Genomic DNA, 25,662 nt, shown 5'->3' on the forward strand with positions numbered 1-25,662 from the left:
TGTAGCTACAACCCTGGTCCGTTTACATGCTATGGTTTTAGGTGTATACTCGAAAAGTGTAAATTCAGCAAACAATATGATTGAATAGCAAGATTATATAGATTAAATAAATACATACTGCCCACTGGCATGGGGCAGAAAGTTTTCCACTGCTATATTTCTCCTCATCACACATTTTCTACCAATGTATTGTTCCATTAAATCCACAAACTCAGACTCTTCCACCTGTGTGGCATGGAAGTGACCTTGGATTCTCAAAGACTATACCAATGGAGCACATGCTCTGGTGTTTTATACTAAGCTAGTAAGGCCCCAGTATTGGGTTGCCCCTCAGACAACCTGTTTTGCTAAACAGAGAGCAGGTGATTAGCAGAAGGTTGTCTACCAGGTGATGAATGGGCCAAAGCAACTATGAACATAATAACAGTGTTGAAAGATAACTATTGGTACTGGTGGAGGAAAGTTCTTCACTGATGGAAGTATGACTCTTCAAGGTACTGTTTTGTTAATTAACACAATGAATAGCTACAAGGGCTAGAATCCAACTGATGGCTTACACTCTAATACTTCATTACATAGGCTTTGCCTTGGATACACAAGAGGAATGACTGTACTGACACTGCTGCTTAGGGCACAAAGTCTTCATCTCAGTGTAAAGTCAAAGGCTTTCATGGCCGGCGTCCATATTTTTTTGTGTTTTTTTCAGGCTATGTTTCAGGCCATGTTCTAGAAAATTTTCTTCCTGGCGTTTTGCCAGCATCTGTGGCTGGCATTTCAAGAGAATGTTTTGCCTGGAAAAAGTTGGGTGTATATATACTGTGTGAGCCTGGGAATGCAAGAGTGATTTGCATGTGTCTTGTTCTGTGCTGATGGCAGGCCTCAGGCTGCGAGGCTAATGCAAAAGAGGATTAATGTCTGCTAATTGGTGATCATTAGCTGCTGGGAAAGCTCCTGACTCTGAGTGGTTTCGCATTTGCATTTGCTGAGTCCTCATTTTGCTATTCCTCAGGACTGGTAGCCAAATTTTGTTCACTTTAAGGGTTTCTTCTTTCCGGTTGAAATTATCCAGATGTTTGTGGATTTCAATGGGTTCCCTGTGCATCCTGTCATGGTAGTTGTTGGCATGGTCCAGAATTTCAGTGTTTTCAAACAGTATTTTATGCCCCGGATGGTTTGTGGGCATTTCTGCTACTGCTGATTTTTCTGGCTGGCCCAGTCTGCAGTGTCTCTCGTGTTCCTTGATTCTTGTTTGCACACTGCGTTTGGTGGTCCCTATGTAGACTTGTCCACAGCTGCATGGTATGCGGTAAACTCCTGCGGCTGTGAGAGGGTCTCTCTGGTCCTTGGCTGAGCGAAGCATTTGCTGGATTTTCTTCATTGGTTTGTAAACCATTTGCAGGTTATGCTTCCTCACCAGTTTGCCTATTCTGTCTGTGACTCCTTTGATGTATGGTAAAAATACCTTCCCTTTGAGTGACTGCTTGTCTTCACTTCTCTGGGTTTTCCTGGGCCTGGCAGACCAGGCTCTACAGGCTAATGGTTATTCCAGCTCAGACATCAGAAGGGCAAAAGGAAAACCATTCACAGTCAGGGGCTTTCCCAGCAGATAATGATCACCAATTAGCATACATTAATCCTCTTTTGCATTAACCTCCCAGGCTGAGGCCTGCCATCAGCACAGGTAGGGTTGCCATAACCTGGCACCCATGTATTTCCCGATTTTGGGGACCTGGGCCCCTCCCGGCACGGGTGCAGCCCAAAAACTGGGACCCCCCCGGTTGCAGCCGAGTTGCTGCTGCCTGCAGGGCCTTGCTGCCCTCCTCCTCCTCCTCGGGGAGGCGGAGAGGAAGAGGAGGGCAGCGAGGCCTGCCTGGGGCGGTGGAGGCGCCTCCCCGCGCGCCCGCACCACCCTCCTCCTCCGCCCCCTCGCCCCCAGGCTTTGCGCCCGCCCCCATGGAGGAAGCAAAGGCGGATGGAGCCAGTGCCTCTTGCGCACGGGCGCGCGGGGAGGAGGAGAAGAGGGGGTGGAGGAGGCGGGGGAAGGTGGTGCGGCCGCGCAGGGAGGTGGGGAGGGTGGTGCGCCCGCGCGCAAGAGGCGCTGGCTCCGTCCGCCTTTGCCTCCCCGCGCGGCCGCGCCACTCACCTCCTCCTCCTCTGCCCCCTCTTCTCCAGGCCACGCGGCCGTGTGGAGGAGGCGAAGCTGGAGGCGGTTCGCCTCCTGCGCGCAGCCGCGCACCACCCTCCTCCTCCGCTCCATCCGCCCCAGCCCCCAGGCGAATGGAGGAGAGGAGGAGGGGGAGGAAAAGGAGGAGGGGAAGGAGGTGGTGAGCGAGTGGCCAGAGAGGCCTCAAGGTGAGTTTTTTGGGGGTGCTTTTAGTGCTAACAAGTCTCCCTTACTTTGACAGTGATAGTGTGGTGGTGATGATGATGATGATGAAGATGATATGAGTGGGTCAGCTTGAGAGGCATGCATGCACTGTTTCAGAAGCCGAGAGAGTGTGACTTTCCAAAGTGCCTTTTCTGTGTGGTTTTGGTTCTGAGGCAAGGCCAATGTAAATTGCTGTGATTTTTACAAACTCATGCGCAGTGAAGAAAAACCAAAGTCCCTTGACACACACTTCTGAGAAGTACACTTGGTGCAAGAACGGTGAAACCACCTTGACATGTTCAACATGCATAGCCATGTTAAACCATGCTAAGTGTTAAACCCAAGGGGTTTGGTTATGGAATAAGCCTCTGATGCAAGAGATTGCCATGTTAAGTAAAGCCATGTGAAATGCCCAAATGTGCTGTCATGTGTGTTTTGGAATGGAGGTCGGGGGTGTTTTGCCAGAAAGCGAAGTCCATTTCTGCCATCTGTCTAGAAATAATGCCCAAATGTCCTCCATTTTGATCATGCCTAAGAAACAGGCATTTATATTAACATTTTTAAAAAAAACATCAATTTTTTCGCGTGTCCTACATTTGAAAAATTTGTCCTACATTTGTCCCGGTTTGGAGGTCCTGACTTATGGCAACCCTAAGCACAGGCCTTTTCTGTTTGGCTGTGAATGATGCTGATATCATGTGCTTTAACTCATACCAAAGAAATTAATAACAGAAAATATCATGGCACTGGACAACCAGCTGCATCTGAAAGGGGCAAATGGCAGTGTCCTGCTCTGCAGTTTTGAAACTGGATATAAAATAATTGTCTTTCTTGGACTGTACATTTCTCTTATGACCATAAAACTATTATGGGGAGCTTTCCCCATTTCCAAGATGAGACCCTGCATCATGTGAATAATCTGGAGCACACTGTAGAGCAGAAGTGGGCAACATCAGTGTCTTAGGCTGTGTACAGACTGCCCTTTTAGGGCGGCCTGCACCTGCCCCTTTCCCCGACAGATCAGGGCCTGAGCTGCAACAGTGGCAACCCAGGAGGCCCCGATCCGCCGCTTTTCCTGGCCTCAGGAAAGCGGCAAAAGGCCACTTCCCCGCGGCCTGGAAAGGGGCATCCTTGGGGCTTCATGCCCCAAAGACACCTCAACAGCAGCAGGGAGAGAGAGAAAGGGGTCACTTGGCCCCTTTCTCTCTCTATCGCTGGTGCGGCTGTTTAAAGGCCGTGCCAGCAATAAGCGCAGCAAAAGGAGCTCCAAAACAGAGCTCCTTCTGGTGCCACTGAAAGGGCGCCACAAGCGCCCTTCAGCGGCGCCAAGATGTAATGGCCGCACCATGCCATTTGGACACGATGCGGCCATTACCTCAAAATGGCGGTGTCTGTGTGAACAGGGCACCGCCATTTTGTACATACTCTGTACGTACTAGGGTTGTGGGCATCTAAAAGAGACGCCCCAGGCAACCCTAATACGTACAGAGTACGTACAAAATGGCCCATCTGGACAGGGTCTTGGTGAGCTAATTTTTTACTTCATCTCTTGTTTCTCATTTTAAAAAGAAACAGCTGGTAATGACCAGAGCCAGCGTGGTGTGATGGTTTTAGCATTGGCCTATGACTCTGGAGGCCAGGGTTTGAATCTCCACTCAGCTATGAAAACCCACTTGGGCAAATCATACCCGCTCAGTCTCAGAGGGTGGCAATGCCCAAAGAAACCTTCCAAGAAAACTCTATTATAAGTTTGTTTTAGGGTCTCCATAAATCAGAAACAACTTGAAGGCACAACAACAACAATGACCAGAAGTTCATTTCCACTTATTTGAAGTTCATTTCCCTGTAAACACTGTGATTCCTGCACTATAAAGAATCTGTTTCTACTGCTGTGCAAATAAAATTGTGTGTTTTTTTAAAATTTGCTGTCAAGTTGACTTCCACCTATGGTGACTCTATGAATTAGAGTCTTTAAAGAGCACTATCATGAACTGCCCTTTTCCAGTCTTGCAAACTGAAAGCTGTGGCTTTCTTGTTTGGATCAATCCAGTTACAGTGCCATCTCCTTCTTTTCCTCCTGTTTTCCATGTTGCGTAGCAGTATCTCATAATGAGACAACGAAGTTATATAATTGTTTTATTTAAAATCTTCATTGAGAACCTGAACCACATAATACTTCCAAGTTTTGCTTTCAAGAAGAATCATATTTCCTGGAGGGTTTCTGGAGCATTCAGTTCACCTGCAACTCTATGAATTTCATAAGAGTTTACTTTAGCAAGGAATACTCAGAGGGTATCTGCCATTGCCTTCCTCCAGAATACAGCAGGCCTTTGATACCCACAGGGGTTTGGTTCCAGGACCCACTATGGATATCAAAATCCATGGATGCTCAAGTCCCATTAAGTGCAATGGCGTAGTAACATGGTGTCCCTTATATAAAATGGCAAAATCAAGGTTTGTTTATTGGAATTTATATATACATATTTAATGGCTTCAAGCAGTGGATGGTTGAATCCATGGATAAAAAGACCACTAGATATTTTCAGACAGGGCTAGGAAAGAATACCTAGAGAGACATTGCCAGTGAGGGGTGATAATATTAAATACGCAAATGCTCTCAGTTTAAAGCAGCCCCCTGTGTTCCTGTGTCTTCTAACATTGGCACTTCATATGGATGAAAATGAAATGAAGACGCTAGTTCTTTCCAACTGCTACTCAGTAAGAGACACAACAGAAAGATAGCAGTCAAATGATAAAATCAACTGCAACTCACTGATAAAAATATGACTTAATGTGTAAGATCCTAAATAAGACAAGTAAAAAGGGCCATTGATGTGTCCTACTCATAAAGTTGATTGGAACAACAGACTGTGATTTCTTACTTGTATAACCAACATTAACGTCTTTTCTGAGTGGCTTGAAATAATTTTAAAGTGAAAGAAAGTATTCTCAGAAGCATCTGAAATCATCTACAGACCCTTCCATGACCTATTTAATGCCAAAAGCACTTTGGTTTGTATCAATTTAATCCCTTTGCAGTCAATGAAATTAAATCAGCTTATCACTCAGGTCCATGGGATATGATGGGCTCAGAAGGATTCAAGTTGTGAACTCAAGGTTCACTGCTTTGCAGCTTACAGGCTTCAGCATCAAGGTGTCTCTAAAACACCAGAGCTTGGAAAACTTCTTTTTTTGGAATCTCACGATTCCCATGCAGCATGGTTGCAGTCTTTGCATATGATATTATACTACACCACTGCTACAGGAAGTTACTTGGACTCTTTTAGCTGAGGGACAAACTACATATAAAGTGGGTCCTTGGTATGCACTGGGGTTTGGTTGCAACCCCTGTGGATATCAAAATCTGTGAGTATTCAAGTCTCGTTATATACAGTGGTGTAGTCAAATAGTGTCCTTTATATAAAATGACAAGATCAAGGTGATATATATATATATATATATATATATATATATATATATATATATGAGAGAGAGAGAGCTGTGGGTTGTTGAATTCATGGATAAAGAATCTGTGGCTATGATCCATGAGTATGTGTGTGCCATTTCTCATACGCTGTTTTTCGAAAACCCTCTCTGAAGCTGCATTTCACCACCCACAATTTGAGATACATGTCTATACTTGCATACATCTAGGAAAAGCAAATTACTGAAAGAGGTCTGCAGAGATTTCCAGTGCCATTACACCACAGCATAGATTGTACACATGCTCCTTACTGTGAACACATCAACACAGTCAACTATAACTGTCCTGATCACTTGTGGTGTATCAAGTGATTGTCTGACCAAATTTCACTGACTCCACTCTTTGTGTCCCTTTACACTACATAGTTATACTACTATGATATCACTTTAACGATTATGGCAATATCCTATGGAATCCTGGAGTTTATACTGTAGTAAGCTGAGGCACTTGAGAATTTTAGATTTCCCTCCCTAAACTTCAAATGAAAGCCAACATGGTGTGATGGTTTGAGCATTGGTCTATGCCTCTGGAGAGCAGGGTTGGAATCCCTGCTCAGTCCTGGAAATACACTGGGTGACCTTGGGCAAGTCACACTCTCTCAGCCTCAGAGGAAGGCAAACCTCTTCTAAACAAAGCCAAGAAAACCCCATGACAGGTTTTCCTTAGGGTTGCCATACACTGGAAGTAACTTGAAGGCACACAACAATGACAAATAGCAAATCCCAGGATTCTATATGATGTTGCCATAGCAGCTAAAGTGAAATTAAAGTGTATAACTGTATAATGTGAAATGGTACCTTGTAAGGAGAAAAGTTTACATAAACAGAAGAGAAACATGACCACCATGGATTCTGTGCTACACAAACTACTGGCAGGAACAGCATATAGAAACCATGACACCATTTTTACAGGAATTTCTCTTTGGCTGCTACTGTGTTGTTCTGAATTCAAGGTGCTTGGAATGGCATTTCAACCCTAAACACCTTGGAAGCTTGATACCCGCAGTGCCTCTCCCTGTATATTCCTGCCCAAGGACCGTGGTCTGTAGGAGAGACTGTCCTCTATGTCTCACCAGTGGGGAAAATACACAGTGTGAAGGCAAGGGAGAGGACCATCCCTACTGTGGCACCCCAATTGTGGAGTGCCCTCCTCATTGGGCCAAAACACACTACATAAATAAACCAGTTTGAGACCGCTTTAACTGCCTTGGCTCAGTGCTAGGGAATTCTGAGGACTGTAGTTTGTTGTGGCATCAGAGCTCTCTGACAGATGCACCTAAATGTCTCACAAAACTACCATTCCCAGAATTCTCTAGCATTGAGCCAGGGCAGTTAAAGTGGTCTCCACCTGGATTATTTCTGCCATGTGTTTTGCCCCTTGGAGGCCCAGCTGGTGCCAGTGTCGTGCTTATTTTGACACCAAATTAAAATGTGGCTTTTTATTAAAATCCTTGAGGTGTGATTTTATTCAATTTGTATATGTGCATGGATTTAACTATTTCAAATTGTTACATAATTTAACATACTTTTAGACTGTATTTTTTATTTTACATATTAATTATTATAAATTGTTTAAATTGATCTTATTGTGCAGGATGCTGAGATAAATGCTTTAATATTGGGCAGGATATACATATTTTAATACAATAAATAATAACAGCTGCTCTTCAAGGTACGCACCCACGTATCTTCAATTATTGTCATCTTAGCAAGTATACTCCATGACCTCTTATTACTTGTTTTTTAGTGACACCTAAAGATCACAGGAAATGCAAAGCTGTTCTGTTAAATATCTTCCTTTAAAAAAACATTGTTTCTTTTTCATTTCAATGCTTTGTTTTTTTTTAAATGTGACACCCATTAAATATGACAGATTCTCAATGCAGATCATATTATGAGTATATATAATGAAGAGAACTGCAGAACTGTTGTTCTTGACAACACAATGAATCATTTCTAGTTTGCAACATCCTCATGAAGGCATTGGCTGAACCAGGAGATTATTCCTATAAATAGCTTTACAATAATGCTGTCAAAACTGAGTACCTTTTCTACAGGGAAGCAGCCATGATGCAATTCCCCGTTTTAGATCTGCAATTACTGGATTCAAAAGTTAAGCATATTAATATATCGAATGCTTTCTTCCAAAAACAGTAATATGAACACAGGCTACATTCATATACCAAATGCCAAATTCAAGACATGCAAGCAAAACAAATTAGTGACAGAAGGTCCAGTGCACTGGATAATACTGAACTTTGGCTTGAACTTCTGCCATAATCTTCATTTAATCAACTTTAGATCTTTCTCTGGCTCAATGCCCCTTCTTTCAAATATGAATAATAGAGACTTGTCTGGCAGGAATGAGGAGGATGAGATGTGGGGTGTAAAATAGAAATTTGTGCGCACAATTGCACATGAATATCTCCTTCAAACAAATGGATGATGCTTTGAACCTCAGCAGTGCTATAATGACTGAAGTGAGGAAAAAAGGAGTACACTGTAAATGCAATCCATTCTCCCTTAAAAGAGAGTTGATAATAAAAACTGATAACACCAGCTACACATTTTGGTGCAGGGTCAGTAGTTTTTCCACTCTCCTGCACTCTTTGGAATACATGAGACTTAATCTGGAAGGCATTCCAAGCATACAGGTCTATTTCTATTAGTTGACCATGGGATAAGGAAGAGACACATTTGCACACTAGAATGACAGTCTCATGGTTGGCACCCAGTTGTGGAACTCAGTTGTTTCTATTCATTATCTGTACCAAAGTTGGAGAAACTTTGTTCCTTAGGACATCTTGTGCTACAGCTCCCACAGTCCTTAACATTGGTTGTGCTGGGAATTCTAGGCCAAATTACTTATAGAACAAAAAGGTTCATCACCCCTGAGCTATATAATACCACTTCAACTACATCTGCACTGCAGAAATAATCCACTTTGACACCGCTTTTAACTACCATGGCTGAATGCTATGAATTCTGGGAAATGCAGTTTCTCACAAGAGCATACATTCTGACAGGGAAGGCTAATTGTCTCACAAAACTACAAATCCCAGAATTTCATAACATTCAGTCAGGGCAGTTAAAAGTGGTGTCAACCTGGATTATTTCTGCAGTGTGGATGCAGCCTTCAACAACCATCCTGTAATATGTGTATCTGAAGGTAAGCCCAATTGAATTCACTGAGGTTTACCTCTGGGTAGACATGAACAGAACTTCTCTGTCGCTTGCTGACGCAATGAATTCCTATTAACATGCCTAGGATATTGCCATAGCAGAAAGGAAAGTGTCAGTTTTTGACACACAGTTTAAACAGCTTTCCTAAATCTGAACCACTACCACCACCCCATGCACAGATGTACCAGACTGCAACTCCCATCATTCTAACCATTGGGAATGATAATAATTGTAATCCAGCATATCTGGAGAGCAGAGGACAGGAATCACTGGTCTTGACATATTAGGAAAAAGTTGTAAGAAAAATCAGAGGGGGAGAAAGAGGTTACCTCTAAGTTTATGCCAGTACATAAATTTCATCTCCTTCCCACCCTTCACTCCAACAGAGAGAGGGTCAGCAACTGAACAAATGTGAAAGGAGAGCCAGGACATTGTGGAAACTTTTTTCTCCCTTTTCACACATTAAACCAGCCCTTGATAAGTCTAGAGATGCAGTTATCTCCTTGATGTTGTGTGCCTTCAACTTGTTTCCAACTCATGGTGACTCTAAGGTGGACCTATCCTGGGGTTTTCTTGGCAGGTTTCTTCAGAGGGGCTTTGCCATTGCCATCCTCTGCAGCTGAGAGAGTATGACTTTCCCAAAGTCACCCAGTGGTTTTCAATGGCTGAGCTGGGATTAGCACCTTAGTCTCCAGAGTCATGTTTCAATGCTTTAACCACTACACCATGCTGGTTTACAGTTACATTCTGACATACAAATAAATATACTATATACAAGTTGAATCTGAAATCCAAAATATTCCAAAATTCTGAATTATCCACATGGTGGCTGATAAAAGTGACACTTTTGCTTTCTGGTGGTTCAGTGTACATAAACTGTGTTTCAGGCATAACATTATTATTATGTAATTTTTCAAAAAGTGTGTATAAAATTGGTGTTGTTGTTTTGTGCCTTTAAGTTGTTTCCAACTTAGGGAGACCCTAAGAAGACCCTATCACAGGGTTTTCTTGGCAAGATTGGTTCAGGGGAGGTTTGCCATTGCCTTCGATTGAAGCTGAGAGAGTGTGACTTGCCCAAAGGCACCCAGTAGATTTCATGGCCAAGCTAGGAATTGAACCCTGGTCTCCAGAGTCTTAGTCCAGCTTTTAACCAGTCTATGCACATAAGATGTATACAAAAGAAAAAATAGTTTCATGGATGCTACTTTGCTATATGATATTACACGATGGTGATTTCCCCCCCTTTGGCTGCAAAAAGGATTGGGAAGAGAGAGTTAAATAAAATATCCATAAATTGCCATGAAGACTCAAAATATTAATCTGATTTTTATGCCGACAATGTATACATTTACCAATAATGGGAAAGCTTTTTATTTTATATCAGCAATAATTTTAACTATATGTTAAATGTCAGGATGTCTTTTGCACTTTTGTACTCTTGCGTCTTTTGTTTTGTTTGGTGTATTTAAAAAAGCTCTTTTTCATTGCCTTTGGCTAGCACAATACACAATGGTTTGATATGACGGTGATACTATACGATTTTGGGTGCTACTGTACTATATGAGGATGACAAATCATATAGTACAGTAGCATCCAGAAGCACATAGTATCACCATTGTAGGCTGTATCGACATGGTAGAAATCATCCCGTTTGAGACCGCTTTAACTGCCCTGGCTAAGTTCTAGGGAATCCTAAGAATTGTAGTTTGTTGTGGCACCAGACATCTCTGACAGAGAAGGCTAAATGTCTCACCAAACTGTAGTTCCTGGATTTCCCTAGCATTGAGCCAGGGCAGTTAAAGCGGTCTCAACCTGGATTATTTCTGCAGTGTGGTTTAGACCTTGAAGGACCAAATTGTTCCCAGTCCCATCAGGAGGTTGAAATGGAGGACAGGTCCTGGGGGGAGGGGGAGGAAGACGTCTGGTCACCCTGCGCAAAGGAGGACAAGGCAGAACAAAATGTAGGACATTCCAGAAAAATGGAGGAGATGACCACATGACATCTTAGGGCACTCATGTAAATGCAAATGCATGCTTCTCAGTCATGCCCAAAATGGAGGACATTTTGAGATTCCTCCTGGACAGAAGGTTGAAATGGAGGGCAGGTCCTGGAAAAGGAGGACAAGACAGCACACAATGTAGGGCATTAGAGAAAAATGGAGGACATGACCATATGAAAGCTGAGGACACTCATGTAAATACAAATGCATGTTTCTTAGTCATGCCCAAAATGGAGGACATTTTGAGATTCCTCTTAGACAAAAGGCTGAAACAGAAGACAGGTCCTGCAAAAGGAGGACAAGGCAGAGGAAATGTAGGACGTTCCAGAAAAATGGAGGACCCGGCCATATGAGAAGCTGAGAACACTGATGTAAATACAAATGCATGCTTCTTAGGCATTTTGGGGATTCCTCCTGGGCATAAGGTTGGAATGGAGGACAGGTCCTGGAAAAGGAGGACGCCTGGGAAGGAGGGCTCCTTCCCAGGAGAGGCTCTTCCCGCCCAGCCTGCCCCCCTGGACTCACCTGGGGCCTCGCAGGTGCTGAGGGAGAATCCTGCGCCCAACAAGTTCCCTTGCGCTGCAGCTGCCTTTTCTCCGCTGTCTGTCTGACTCTGCTGCTCCTCCAGAGAACTCAGTCCTCCTCAGGAGAGAGGGAAGGCGGGTCAGAAAACCCTCCCTCCTGGCGCCTCATTGGCAAAGGCTGAAGGGACACTCCCCCTCCACTAAGCCTCTTTGCTGGGGGGGGGGTCTGTGTGTGTGTGTCTGTGAGAGACCAGCTGTCCTCTTTTTCCAGGACCTGTCCTCCATTTCAGCCTTCTGCCCAGGAGGCATGCCAAAAGGGCCTCCCTTCTGAGCATCCCTCACAGATGCATCCCTTTATATTTCTGTGAGTGTTTTCAGCCATCAAGGTTAGGCCATGTCCTACATTTTTGCCTTGACTGTCCTACATTTTGCACAGGGTAACCAGCTGTCCTCCTTTTCCAGGAACCTGTCCTCCATTTCAGCCTTCTGCCCAGGAGGACTTCCAAAAGATCCTCCTTTCTGAGCTTCCCTCAGATGCATCCATTTGAGACAGTGGTGCTGGAGAAGAGTGGCAAGGATCCTCTGGACAGTCAGGAAAACAAACCAATGGGTCCTGGGCCAGATCAAGCCTGAACTCTCCCTGGAAGCAAAGATGACAAAACTGAAGTTGTCGTACATTTGCCACATCCTGAGAAGGCAAATGGAAAAGGACAATAATGCTAGGGAAGGTAGAAGGCAACAGAAAAAGAGGAAGACCACATGCAAAATGGATAGACTCAATTAGGAGGTCATGGGCCTGAATTTAGAGGACCTGAACAGAGCAGTGGAGGACAGGGGGTCTTGGAAATGTCTTATCCACAGGGTAGCAATGAGTTCTAGTCAACTCAAGGGCAGTTGGCAACAACAAAGTGCATTCTTTGCCAAAGCCTTAAACAATGAATTCTTATTTTATTTTCACAGTAACTGCTTAGAGTGGTGTGTGCCCCTTCCCCCTTTTAAGGCTCCTTCATACATACTCAACTCAAGTAGTCTATGATTTGTTATTATGCAGCAAGTCACATTCAGGTCCAGGTCCCTGGTGACCAGGCCTGAATGATGTAAACAGCTGGAAACATATTTCATGCATGGACACACTACAAAGGTCCACAAGGAATGTTTTGCATCTGGCTGTAAAAAAGAAAGTTGTGAATGGCCCTCCTCAGATGGATAGACTATTATTAGCATTATTGAATATATTTTTGTTTTGTTTTTGTTTGTTGTTTGTAAAGCACTGAATAAAGATTGAGATTGTTGAATATGCAATGATAGATAGATAGATAGATAGATAGATGATAGATAGATAGATAGATAGAATTAAAACAATACAGTTTGAAGCAATGTAAAAAATTAAAAGGAGAGTTAAATATGAAAAGTCTGTAGAAATGAACACATGTTTAACTGTTATGTGAAAAATGTTTCTGGGTGAGTCAGTTGAATTTCCAGTGAGACGTATTCTAGTAGTGTGGAGCCATCACTAAGATGTGCTCATGTGCCTCACAACTTTTGCAGTGCCTCCAAGAAAGATCTAAAAGTCAGGCAAATCCATAATGGAATACATGTAAGGTAACTAGGCCTGTCTATTTAAGGCTTTAAAGACCCATGTCTAGTACTTCAAGCTGAACCCAGAAACTAATTGTCAGGTTATTACTGTACTTTCCTAGCCTAAGGAGGAGGACTTCTCTTTATTGTGTTGCAAGTATACTTAGCTCTTATTCTCTTCTTCCAGAGATCCCTGAAAGACTTCTACACAGCAGAGTTCAAAAAGTAATTTAAAATATTACCTATTAGAGAACTGTTTTCTTACTCATTAGTCACAAGTACTGAGAAACATCAATTGATAGCAAAAGTGAGATTCACTTATCCCTGCCAAGGGTTTTAAGCGCTTAGTTCTTCAAAATCTGAGTTTGAATCCTGTATGTCTATCCATGTTTGTTGGGCTGAAGGGCTAATTGCAGCAGGCAGTTAAATTTGGCTGGAAACGTACTTGAGAGTTTCCATCATTTTTCTAACAAGGATTTATCAAGAAGAAACTGAATTACATTAGAAATTTGCAAACTGTTAAGAAAGCAGGAAAGTTAGGATTCAGTGAAATAATGTCAAAAGGACTTGGGTAGCCTAAAGGCACCATGACCCTGTCTGACCTTGGAAGCTAAGCAAGGTCAGCCTTGGTTAGTACTTGGATAGGAGAATGCCAACAAATATGAGGGTCTAAGCTGTATTTCAGAGGAAGGAACTGGCAAAATAATCTCTAAGTATTTCTTGCCCAAGAAAGCCTTATAAAATTAATGACAGACAACCTGAAGGCACACACACACATACACAATGAGAGTTCAATGAGGTTTAAAGAGTCCAAATGTGAGTGTTGGTGAAGGACACATACACCAATCTGTAATTTCAGTATCACCCTGCAGCTAAAAGTCTTTCAACTTTTGGATATTAGGCAGATTAAAAAATTAAACAGGCTGTCAGTCAGGTTGGGTGTAATATCAAGCTTTTGGAAATCCGTGGCTGGAAATAAGAGCATGAAAACATAGGCATATTAAAACAACAAAATTAATAATAGATATCTGAGTAAATGAAATGCCAAATTACACAGTACATTAAACATATTTAGTGTATAGTCTAGAATCTCTTCCTTTCTTGCTTGAGAGCAAGCATGGGAAACCCTCTTCCCCAGTTTAAATCACGACAAGCTAGGGGAAGTACTGTATATACTCATGTATAACTCTAGAAATTTTAGTCCAAAAATTGACCCAAAAAACCTGAATCGATTTCTCCGTGGGACAGTGTAACTCTTATTTTAAAAAAGGAACCATCCTCTGGTGAAAGGCAAGAGAATACTCTATCCTGGAAGCACTGACTCTCTTCTATTCTCTCATCTATCAAGCCTTTAAGGTGAGCACAAACAGTTATGCCTGCTGGAATTTTTTAAATTCTTTGGCATTGTTTTCCTTTGCTTCATCCTTTAGATCCTTTGTTACCTGCCCCTAAGTTTTATCCTTGACTTATCCACGGGTCATATCAAAATCAATAATTTTTGTCCCAAAACCTGCCCTCAACTTATAAATGAGGTCTACTTATAGTCGGGTATATACAGTACACATAGGTAGAAGAGGCTTAACATTCTTTATCCTCCCCACCCAGCCAGCTGTTATCTCCTGCCTCCTTAAATTTAGTCTATCCATACTTCAGCTTTAAAAAAATCAATTCTCCAGTTTGAACATGTAACTGAAATTGTCTGGCGAGGCTAAAAATAAAAAGAGGCCTATTTATGTATTCATTTATTTATTTATTACATAAGAGCTTTTTAATACTTATGTCAAATACTTAACCAGAGATCTACAGTCTTTTGGTTCTAATTAATTACTGAGGATGATGAGTCTGTCATCATATATCTCTGCTTTAGCTTTTTTATCCCCTGCTGCCTGGTAATATAGCACTTTATAAGAGTGTTCAGACTTCAAGCCTCTACAAGCTTGCTGGGTTTTAAATCAAAAGATAACTGGAAGATGGTTCAGGCCCTGTAGGCTGGCAAACAATTAGAAGTTATTAGCTCCAGTAAAAAGCACGGATATAAAACACTAAATGCTAGGGAAATTAGCCATTGGAGAATATGGTACAACACAGTGGGCCCTTTATCTGCTGGAGTTTGGTTTGACCATTGCTCCACCTCCCATGGCTACCAAAATCCAAGCATGCTCAAGTCCTGTTATATAAAATGCCATAGTAAAATGGTGTCCCTTATACAAAATGGCAAAATCAAGGTTTGCTTTCTGAAATTTATATATTTTTAAAATATTTGCAAGCTGTGGATAGTAGCATTTGTGGATAAAATAGGGATACAGAGGACCAACTGTAATACTCTGCAGTGAAAGACAAGTAGCTTGTGATTCTTATTCTATGTGAATGCCCTCCTCTCTCCTTTGCTGTAGCAACCTCATCACTTGCATGGGGGTAACATGGTCTTTGCAGCATATTGCTCAAATAAGCCCCTAAATAAAGAACTCCTGATAGGTTAACAAGGCTTTATTTGTTGTTTTATTAAGCAAAACTCCCAAAAGTCTTTCTTTGCTAAAGTGGAAAACATAAAGTGCTATTTTCAAAGTTCAAGGAAATTCTCATACATCAGTGTTTCTCATATTGTGGTACACCAAATATTTTGGACTTCAGTTCCCAGAATTCCTGACTATTGGCTAGGTTGGAATTCTGGGAGCTTTGGAAGTCCAAAACATACAGAGATCTAAAGACTGAGAACTACGGTTTTAGATTAACCATTTCAGGAACAAAAAGAAATGTACTTACCCTTGGGGTCAAACCAGATTGGATGCCACAGAAATGTTTCAGGCTTTTGACCCATTGCTCCCTCCTTCAGTCCCAGCCCAGATCAGCAGTCTTCTATTTTGAACAAATATTCCCTCAATTATTAATTGCTCAAATTGTGTCAAGCCCAGAATTACAGTGGTACATCAGCTCAAACAAATGTTCCTATCTAAACAGACTATGGAGGTCTTTCAGAAAGGTCATTTCTGAACTATAAATGTGAATCTATTACTCATACTAGTTTATTACATGGGAGGCTAAGTGCCTAAATCCCGTGCAAAAATGGGATTTAAATCCAGGAAAAATCCCACAAATGCGAGATCGTTTTCACAGTCATGAAGGGCACTGAGCATTAAAGCAAAAATAAACCACTCAGAAAGTGGACAAAATCAGCCATTTTTTACTTTTGGGAGAATCCTAAAAGTAAAAAGCAGCTGATTTTGTCCACTTTCTGTGCGGTTTATTTTTGCATTAATGCTCAATGCCCTTCATGAGTGTGAAAACGATCCCACTTTTGTGGGATTTTTTCACTTTGTGTACGTGTTAATATGCAACATCGTGTGCAAATAATCCCGCATTTCCGTTTTAAATCCCGTTTCTGCATGGGAAAACCCCCGTGTGATAAACTCCATAGTTCAGTTATGTTTGCATGTGACAAGTACCTATTCTGAAAGTAATTACTAGGCTCTAGTAATGTGGGGATGTAGTGTGCATATGGACAAACTGTCTGGTTAGCTGATGGCTTCAGCTATTTATTTTTAGTTAGTTAGTTAGTTAGTTATTTGCCACCCTTCTCCCAGAGTGGGACCCAAGACACCTTCCAGAAAGAGTAAATTAAAAAACATTTACAATAAAATCACTTCATAAAATACACTAAAATCATTTCAAAAATACCCAAAAGTTTAAAAGATAAATAAAATTTTCCAATAAAAAGCTTTGCTACTTATACATTAAAAGCCTGCTTAAACAAAAATGTCTTTGCCTGCCGGCCAAAGAAAAACACAAAGGGGACCAGCTTAATTTTACATGGAAGGGAGTTCTAGAGCATGAGAGCAGCCACTGAGAAGGCTCTGTCCTGTGTCCTTATCAAGCAAATCTGTAAAATCCAGAGAAGAAGATAGGTCTTTTAAAACTGGTTTAAGGTGAGTATGGCCTGGATTTGATGTGGAACTAGACTCAAATTGTGAAGACAGTCCGCAGTCAAATTGGGACTTTGGCTCTGTGTCATGAAGACAGGTCACAACGAGAGCAAAGGGAAACTGGTTTAAATGACCTATGCAGACATGCCATTAGAATGAAACTAGAACCACAGTCTGGTTCTCCTTAACAATTACCAAGTAGAATGTGTCAGCATTTTGTGAGTCACATGGTTTTCACAAAGTATAAAAATGTAAGAATTCTATAAAATCTACATAATAAAAATCTGTTTCCTTTAAGGGGCAGATGCACTGAGGGAAGGTCATAGACAGGGCTTGACCAAAAGAAGCAACTATTGGATCTCCAGACACCCACAAAAGGCATATTGCTGAGAACCATTTTAAGTATTTTAAAAATATTTTATTAATTGTATGTACAGCGCTGTGTACATTTACAGTGCTATATAAATAAAGCATAATAATAATAATAATAATAAGTAACCGTGGTTCATAGATCTGTCTTCTGCAAAGTTGTCTACTTATGAAAGATAAAACAACATTTAAGCTAGAAACCTTCACTACATTTTGAGAAAACACATTCTACAAGTTAATTTTGTACAAGTATGAAGTCACATTTCTTGTTTTGCTTCAACTGAATTTCTAGTTCAGTTTAATTGAACAACATGACATGACCCTGACTTCTCATCAGATCTGTAAAAGAGACTGAGAAAGAGAGAATAATATATCCCACCTGCAAATTATGTAGTCCTCACTGTAGATATGCAAACAGTTGCTAAGAAACATATAGATAAGGGAAGTTTCCAGGGTCCTTCTGCAGGAGTTTTCATCACATTCTCTATGCTTCCCAGTTGTCTACCTCTTATTACAGAAGTTGAATAGTCATCATTGTACAATGTAAATATGGGCATAACAGGTAAACATCCTGGTTTACTCTGGACATACCTTCAGGCTTCAGGCTAGGCTTCCTCTATCTCCAGCAGGAAAAGATATTTTCATTTAAGTAGGTTCTTAAGTTGACTTGCTTGATGAAGTAGTTTTTAATCTGGTGGCTGATATTTATTTTGGTTTTGTGTGTGTGTTTTAATGCATGTGTTTTTAATATATATATATTAACGGATAAGTTTTTATGTTCCAACTATAATTTTGTATCATCATAATTTTGTTAACCATCTTAAGAACTATTTATTTCTGTGCAAAATCAGCTGAGAATACATGAAATACAAAAGTGAGACCCAAGTGGACATTGTAAATCACATACCCAACAACATTTCTCTATAAAATCAGTCCTGAACATCGTTTGAATTTTCTTTAATAATAATAATAATAATAATAATAATTTGTATTCCGCTTTTTCACAAAGCAAAGCCATATATGTGCAAATGGATGTTCTCTAAAGCAGGAATAAGCAGGAATGGATCTACTGGTAGATCTCTGTATGATTTTAAGTGGATCATCACTTCTGTCTCCCAATTATTTAACAAGAGCAGCAACAAAATTTATCCAGTTTTATCTTGCTACTTGCTAAAATTATGTGGCTGAAATTAGGCATTTCACTGTGTCTGAAAAGAAAACAACAACCCTCCCAAGTCAAGGTGCATAATGCCCAAGCCCTTGGGATTCAAACAACATAAAGGCAGACATTCTGTATGCTCCTCACTCCTTCTCTGGCAGTAAAAGCCCAATAATAACAAATGAGTACCTGACCAGTTGCTCAAGGCAACTGCTTTCCCTGCTGAATGGTAGGGTTTCTCCTAGCAGAAATGAAGACAGCTTGGGGTAACCAGGGATGTATTTTTGTGTGGATGGCCTGTAAGTTACATTAAATTTCGGTACTCAGAACAAATTCCTGCACTCATAATTCTTTGTCTCTCCTCCACCCCCAAAGTTTTCCATAAGATCCCAAGACCATAAAATTAATATCTGTCAAGCTTTAGTCTTGCTGAAAATAATTCATAGCTCAGTTTGCTTTGAAGCCTTCTATCCATCAACTCATTCTAAACTCTGATTGCACAGATTGGTTACCCCACTAGACATTAAAGCTGCATTCGTGACTGCAAATGGAAGAGGACAACATAAAGCAAATTCCAAGATACTTTGGGAGATAAGTCAGGCAGTATGAAAGCCTATATTGCATTATAATTTAGCACACAAGTGCCATTCCTTTCTTCAGTGCTTAATTAATCATGGCAATGGGGAGTTCATAAAAGCATTTTAGAGGATCCAAGGTATTTCATATCCTTCATATGAGATCAGATTTCATAATGCTCCCTGAAAGGTTTCACCTGAAAGAGTAATTAATTATTTTGTAAGGGAATCTGGTGGCTTTTCATTAGAGCTGTATTTTCCTTAACAATTTTGTCAGTCACTGCAAAGAGTTAAAACAAGTGAGTAGTGCTAAATCCCTACACACTATAATACAGCTGAAGCTTGTACATCCAGTTAAATTGGAAGGAGACTTAAGTCTTAAATCTCAGAGAGATCAGTGATTACCCACAGGAGACAAGTTGATGGTTGTTTATAGCTACTAGTCATTAGAAAATACTTGAGGTTTTTAAAAAGGTTTAAAAAAAAATTAAAGGTTGTTTGACCAAGGATTAACACCTTTCACGATTTTAAGCAATCACATTTTAATCAACATATTTACAGTTGGCCCTCCATATCCATGGATTCTTTATCCATGGATTCAACCATCCATGGCTTGAATTTTTTTAAAAAAAATATAAATGCCCAAAAGTAGACCTTGATTTTGCCATTTTATATAAGGAACAGCATGTTATTATTAGTAGATACCAAGGGCCCACTGTACAAAGAAAGCTGCTAAAAGCAAATGTGTGTGGGGTGTAAATGGCTTTTATTTAGTAAACCAACTGATACAAAAAGACTTCAGCCCAAGATATTCTGCTATCTGAGCCCTAGCACAAAATGGTGCTGCTGCTCACCCAAGTCAAGGTGCCAGGGTAATAAAAGCCAGCCATGTTATTTTGGCACCTGAGTCAGAACATCCCACTGGGACCTCTCTCCATCCCTGACAGTACAGATATGTTTTAAATAACTTACAATTTGCTGCCCTTTAATGTCAGCCCAAATATTTTGCCTGGGACAGCAGACTCAACTTAACAAACAGTTAGGTTTGAACCCAAAACCAAATGAAACAATGATCTGACTAAGGCTGCATCTGCACTGCAGGATTAATGCATTATGACACTGCTTTAACTGACATGGCTTAATGCTATGGAATTCTGCAAACTGTAGTATTATCTGTCTCTGTCAGAGAGCTATGATGCCACAACAAACTATAAACCCATGGATGTAGCCATGACAGCTAAAGCAGTATCAAACTGCATTAATTCTGCAGTGTGGCAACAGCCTAAATATAAGGCAGCTTCTCATTCATATGGAAGGATTTTTAATCTCTGAGGTCTTGTTTCAAAGATTCATGGAAAAGAGGGGTACACTCTCTAGTCAGAGATAGCTGAATCCCATAACTCACAGAGTGGAGGGGAATGGAAGAAGGAGCCAATTGGCAGGCCTTGTTAAGGTTCCTTTTTTCAACTACATTTCCTAGAAACCACAGCCAGGATTGCCACTGGGTGTAGGATTTTCAAAACTGTAGTTCAGTTTCACCCAGCAAGCTTTGGAAGTTGCAGTCCACCCCTCACCCCTCCTCAAGTTTGCAGCATTCCCTGAAATTCCATGAGCTCTGTTGGTTAATCTGTACCTAATAAATTCTGACAGTTTGTAAAAACTAACAGGTTTGTAGCCATGGAGAATAAAGAAACTATATTTGGTTTATGTGTGTTTTTTTAAAAAAACAAAATGGCTGGGTTAATTTCACTAAATATAGCAGGCAAACAGATGTCAGTCATTCAGAAATTATGACAGGAATTGTTCTCAGAACCTTCAGTTACTGACAAAAATATTATTTTATTCTTAACACATTTAAATTTACAGAACACAGAAATAGGATTTTCAAATCAATCATGAACTAGAGCTTAGGAAAAAACTTTTATTGGACTATAATTCCCAGAATCTCCCAGCCACTATGTCCACAAGTCATAATGGCTAACAGATTTTGCAAATGGTGATCCATTACCCCAGGTCAGCTCCTTGGGGTAAATTTTAGCTGTCTAGTCATTATTACGTCTGTTGCCTTGCAATCTTCTAATAACCTTTTCAACACTGTTAGTGAGGCTAAACTGCAAAGTTAAATTGATTTAACAGTCATTCCACCTCCACATTAACTCTAGATTTGTGAGGAGGCTAGGTTTTTTCTATCAGAATTCTTGGCAATATTGTCAAATTTCTGTTCAAAAAGAGTCTTTGAAACTCTCTATACCTAAATTGGTATCACATTTGTCAGCCATGTCAATTTAAGCATGGGATGCAACATATATATCATTACAAGCCAAAGCTTATTGCTTTTTACTACCTAAGACTTCAGAATAGCAGTCATAGTACAGCCTCTGCAATAGGCAAGCTGTTGATCTTTGAGATGCTGGGTCATACTGTGGACGACTCATGGCCATCCTCAAATTGCATATTGACTATTTTCATCTGCTGCTCTTTCAGGCACACGGGAAATAATGAACTCCTCCCTGCACAACAAGAATAAGGAGACATACGCAGATGTAATAAATAAATAAATAAAGTTTTTATTTGTATACCGCACCTTCCTCAGATCAGGGCGGTTTACATACATTACATGACACATACAGTACTTTAAAACACAGTATACAGTATACAATAAAATAAAACCAGCAAAAACCCCAATAGCCCGTCCTCATGGCCACGGAAGAGGAGGGAGGCCCACAGGATTTTATGCGGGGAATGCTAGCTGGAAAAAAAAAGGTTTTCAGATCCTTTTTAAATTGGGCCAGGGAGGTAATCGAGCGGAGCTCGGCGGGCAGCGTATTCCAAAGGGCCGGGGCGGCGATGGAGAATGTCCGCCTTGTGACGGAAGTAAGCCTGGCCCCCGGCACCTTCAGTAATAGCTGCCCGGATGTTCTGAGGGTGCGGGACGGAATATACGGGGAGAGGCGGTCCTTCAGGTAACCTGGACCCAAGCCATTTAGGGCTTTATAGGTAATCACCAACGCCTTATATTGGGCCCGGAAGCGAATAGGCAACCAGTGAAGATCTTTCAGCACCGGTGTTATATGGCTGGTCCTGGAAACACCAGTGGACTTATACCTGTGTGTGTCACAAACTAGATGCCAGGATGTCTGCCTACCAATTATACATAATTTGAAATTTAGTAGTTCTGTTTGTTTCTGGAGGATTCTTATTATCTGCAGCTCTAAATTGTAGTGCAACTATAAGGGGGCTATATAGCTTGGCTCCAGGCTATTTGAAGGACCACCATCTCCCAGTGTGAGCCAGTTCAAGCTCAAAGAACTTCAAGAGAGAACTTTCTATATGTGTCATTACTTTCTCAGGATTGTTTAGTGGGAACAAGAATTTTAAATGTATGTGTGTGTGTGTGTGTGTGTGTCTGTGATGACTCTGCATGTCTTTAATCTGTACTAGTTTTAATAATTTGCAAGCAGCCTTAAATCCCAGAATTGGGGGAAAGGTGGGAATAAAATAAATAGATAACAAATAATACTTGGACCAAAATCCATTTGTTAGTCCCAACTAGAAGAGACCATTGAATTAATGGAATTTACCATTATGTTGACTTACCAAGTTTCCATTAATACAGTTGGTTTACTCTACTCCAGGCCAACAATTGAATTAAGACCATAGCTGGTATGTAAATTTAGCATTCCTCCATCTCCCAGTCTCTAGGCATGGAAGGAAATTGTTTGAGAGAGAATGGTGTTCTGGAAAGAGAGTAGGTGATAATAAGAACGAGAGAGGTGTCAGAAGGAAAGAGAGGGAGATAATAGGTAACCCCACTTTTGACTTGTCCCCTTTCCCTGGATTCAGCTCCATCCATTGGCATCAAGTGGCTCCCAACATCACCCCAAAGGAGTAACAGCATTGAAGAGAAGAGTTCTACACCCCAAGTGTAAGAATAGGTTTTGAACCCAGCAAGTGGAATGGCAAGCTTAATGTCAGGTTTTATGGACTCATTGCAGCTGACACAAAGATTAATAATAATCCCTAAGAATTCTGTATTATCATTCCCTGCAAACATGTCCCTTTTATCAAAGAGCATATGGAACTCTGGCATCTTACAGGCAAGCCATATGTTTCAAGAAAATATTTTATGTTGTTTGCATAATTGAAATTTCATTTAAAGCAGTGGTGGAATTTAAGGCCAAGTTTCCATTGTGCCTCTCACTATTCCTTGAATATTCCGCACATTTTTTTGGGGCCCAACCATACATTCGCAAAATACTCAAAGGTATGAAACTGGCCACTTAAAGTCTCTCAAGGTGGAACTGTTTTAGCCTGCAATAATCTGTTTTGAAAAATGGAAGTGTCCTTCCAGTCACTTTCAGTTTTGGAGAAACTAGCAAAATGTTTCTTGGGGATTAAAATTGGGCATGTATGGCCTCCAGACTATCACTGTCTGCTCAGTTTTGATTTAACTGGTCAGGATAAATCTGGAGAGAGAACCCAACAGTTGCTAAAGAAAGAGGGGTAAAATTGTAGATTCCAAGGAGAAGCCAAAATGATACAATATGCCCTATGAGCTCTATTCTACAAAAAATAAATGAACAAGTGTAATCCAATTAGATGCATTTTCCCAGGTGATTTGGATCATGCTTGGATTAGACTAGCATCTTGTCCCAGATCCTGAAGCATTCTGTCTTTTGCCTACATTACCTTTTCAGACAGAAACAGCTGTGTTTGCAACCACACTCTGAAGCTGCACACTTTGAAGAGTGATCTTGCTGCAATAACAGTTTTTTGACTTGTATGTTAATTGTCAGGGAGCACCTGTGTCTCAGCAAGCCTAGGCATGTTATTTGATCTTACACTGAACTTCATTGCAAAGATGCATCAGATACTGGAAACAAGGCTTGGCTAGGCTCAGATATTGGAAGCAAAATCTTAGTCCTTAGAAGGCATGGTCAGCTCCACTTAAGTTGCTGTCTGAAACAGTTGGCTTCCATGTCAGAAGTGTTTGGGTTTTACTGCAGAATTTTAAAAAGTGCTGTCCAAGATGCTGATCCTGTTTGGGGGCTAGGAATCAGCACTTTGAATAAAGGACTCAGGGTTGGGAAACACTGCTTTAGGAGATTTTCTCATTATCTAGAAGCTCCTGGGAATCTGCCATCCTAGACAGCCAACTGTAATATATAAAGAGCTGGACTAGCTCTGTTTACTATTGAATAAGACTAGACTTTAAAAGGAATGTTCTTCCAGTTTAACTGCTTTCACTCTTACAAGGAGATTTTCTGCTAGCTTCAGCAATGACATTTGCAAATTAAATCTGTGTTTTCCTTCCAATGACGAATCACAAGGCAAAGCATGCTAAATGCAACATACCTAGTTGAGGATAATCACTTGCTATAAACAAGCAGATGTCTTTCTCTACTTGAGAGAGTACCTCTTTTAAAAATATACTAAGTGAATCATCTAAAAACATGCTCACCCTCTTCACATACAAAAAAAATTTGAAAGAGCAAACCTTAATTTGGCCATTTTATATAAAGGACACCATTTTACTACATCATTGAATATAATGGAACATCCATGGATTTTGTATCCACAACAGGTCCTGGAACCAAATCCCGAGGAATACCAAAAGTCTGTGTACAACATCTGTAACATGAACCTGGTCCTTCATTTTTTTATTTTTTTTTACAAAGTGTCCTTGAGATGTGTCACTTTGGTGGAATAGTTGTATTTAACCACTCCTTTGCCTATCACATGCTCCTTGAAAAAATTGCTTCTCACTCACTGGCAGCATGTTAGATTTCTGGCTACAAGTTAAATAATGCTGTTTAAAGTTTGCTGTTTTAAATTTCCACTTCTGTCCCTTAGACAGAGAATGACCACATTCTCTGGCCAATGCTGGGAAAATGGGTCAATAGTAGGGGAACCATTGATATGTAAAGTACATCTAAAAGACATGACTGGATACCTGCTGTTGTTTAGGACTTGTCAACAACCTTTGAAATGGTACTGATTTTTCGGAAAGCTATTCTAATGGAAATTAAAAACTTTTACAAAAATGACACTTTAATACCTCGAGTGAGTGACAGAGAAATGGCAGCATAATTTTATCTTTTATTTTTAGCAACATTATTCTGAGCTGGGAGAATAATAGCTGGTTAAAGCATTTAGAGGTTTTTCTTCCTTCCCTAAGGGCTCATTTAGCAGAGGTGGCGTACAGAAATTTTATATTTCTCTCTGCATGTTTGCTACTATGACTTAAAAGTTTATTCTGTGTATTTATTTATTTATTTTGGCTACAAGCTCTTCAAAAAACTGTGGAAGATTACAAGATTATCTGGGGAGATCAAACAACGTTTGAAATGCAAAGTGACAACTTTCCCATTTTACCTTGTAATAAATGGTTTTAAACCAGGGATTGAACATCTTTGGTCTTCCAGATGTCTTGGTCTACAACAGGGGTAGGCAATCTTTTTGAGCCGGGGGCCGGGTTGCTGTCCCTCAGACAACTGGGGGGG

General features: G+C 40.7%; 1 protein-coding gene across 4 annotated transcripts in view; it reads right to left on the reverse strand.

The window, feature by feature from the left end:
- The window catches only part of RD3 (RD3 regulator of GUCY2D), a 30,479-nt gene extending 11,645 nt beyond the window's left edge, over positions 1–18,834 (reverse strand). Inside the window, exons 1-2 of one of the 4 annotated variants that reach the window (XM_042449829.1) lie at positions 18,774–18,834; positions 15,900–15,992 (exon numbers count right to left, since the gene is read on the reverse strand). The gene's annotated coding sequence lies outside the window, so the exon portion shown is untranslated. Of the gene's footprint in view, positions 1–11,559; positions 11,695–15,899; positions 15,993–17,804; positions 17,938–18,016; positions 18,059–18,773 lie in introns of those variants that run through there. The other 3 variants (XM_042449575.1, XM_042449747.1, XM_042449657.1) reach the window with 3 other exon arrangements.
- Positions 18,835–25,662: the final 6,828 nt, after the last annotated feature.

This window comes from Sceloporus undulatus, chromosome 1 (genome assembly GCF_019175285.1).
Source record: "Sceloporus undulatus isolate JIND9_A2432 ecotype Alabama chromosome 1, SceUnd_v1.1, whole genome shotgun sequence".
NCBI classification, from domain to species: Eukaryota; Metazoa; Chordata; class Lepidosauria; order Squamata; family Phrynosomatidae; genus Sceloporus; species Sceloporus undulatus.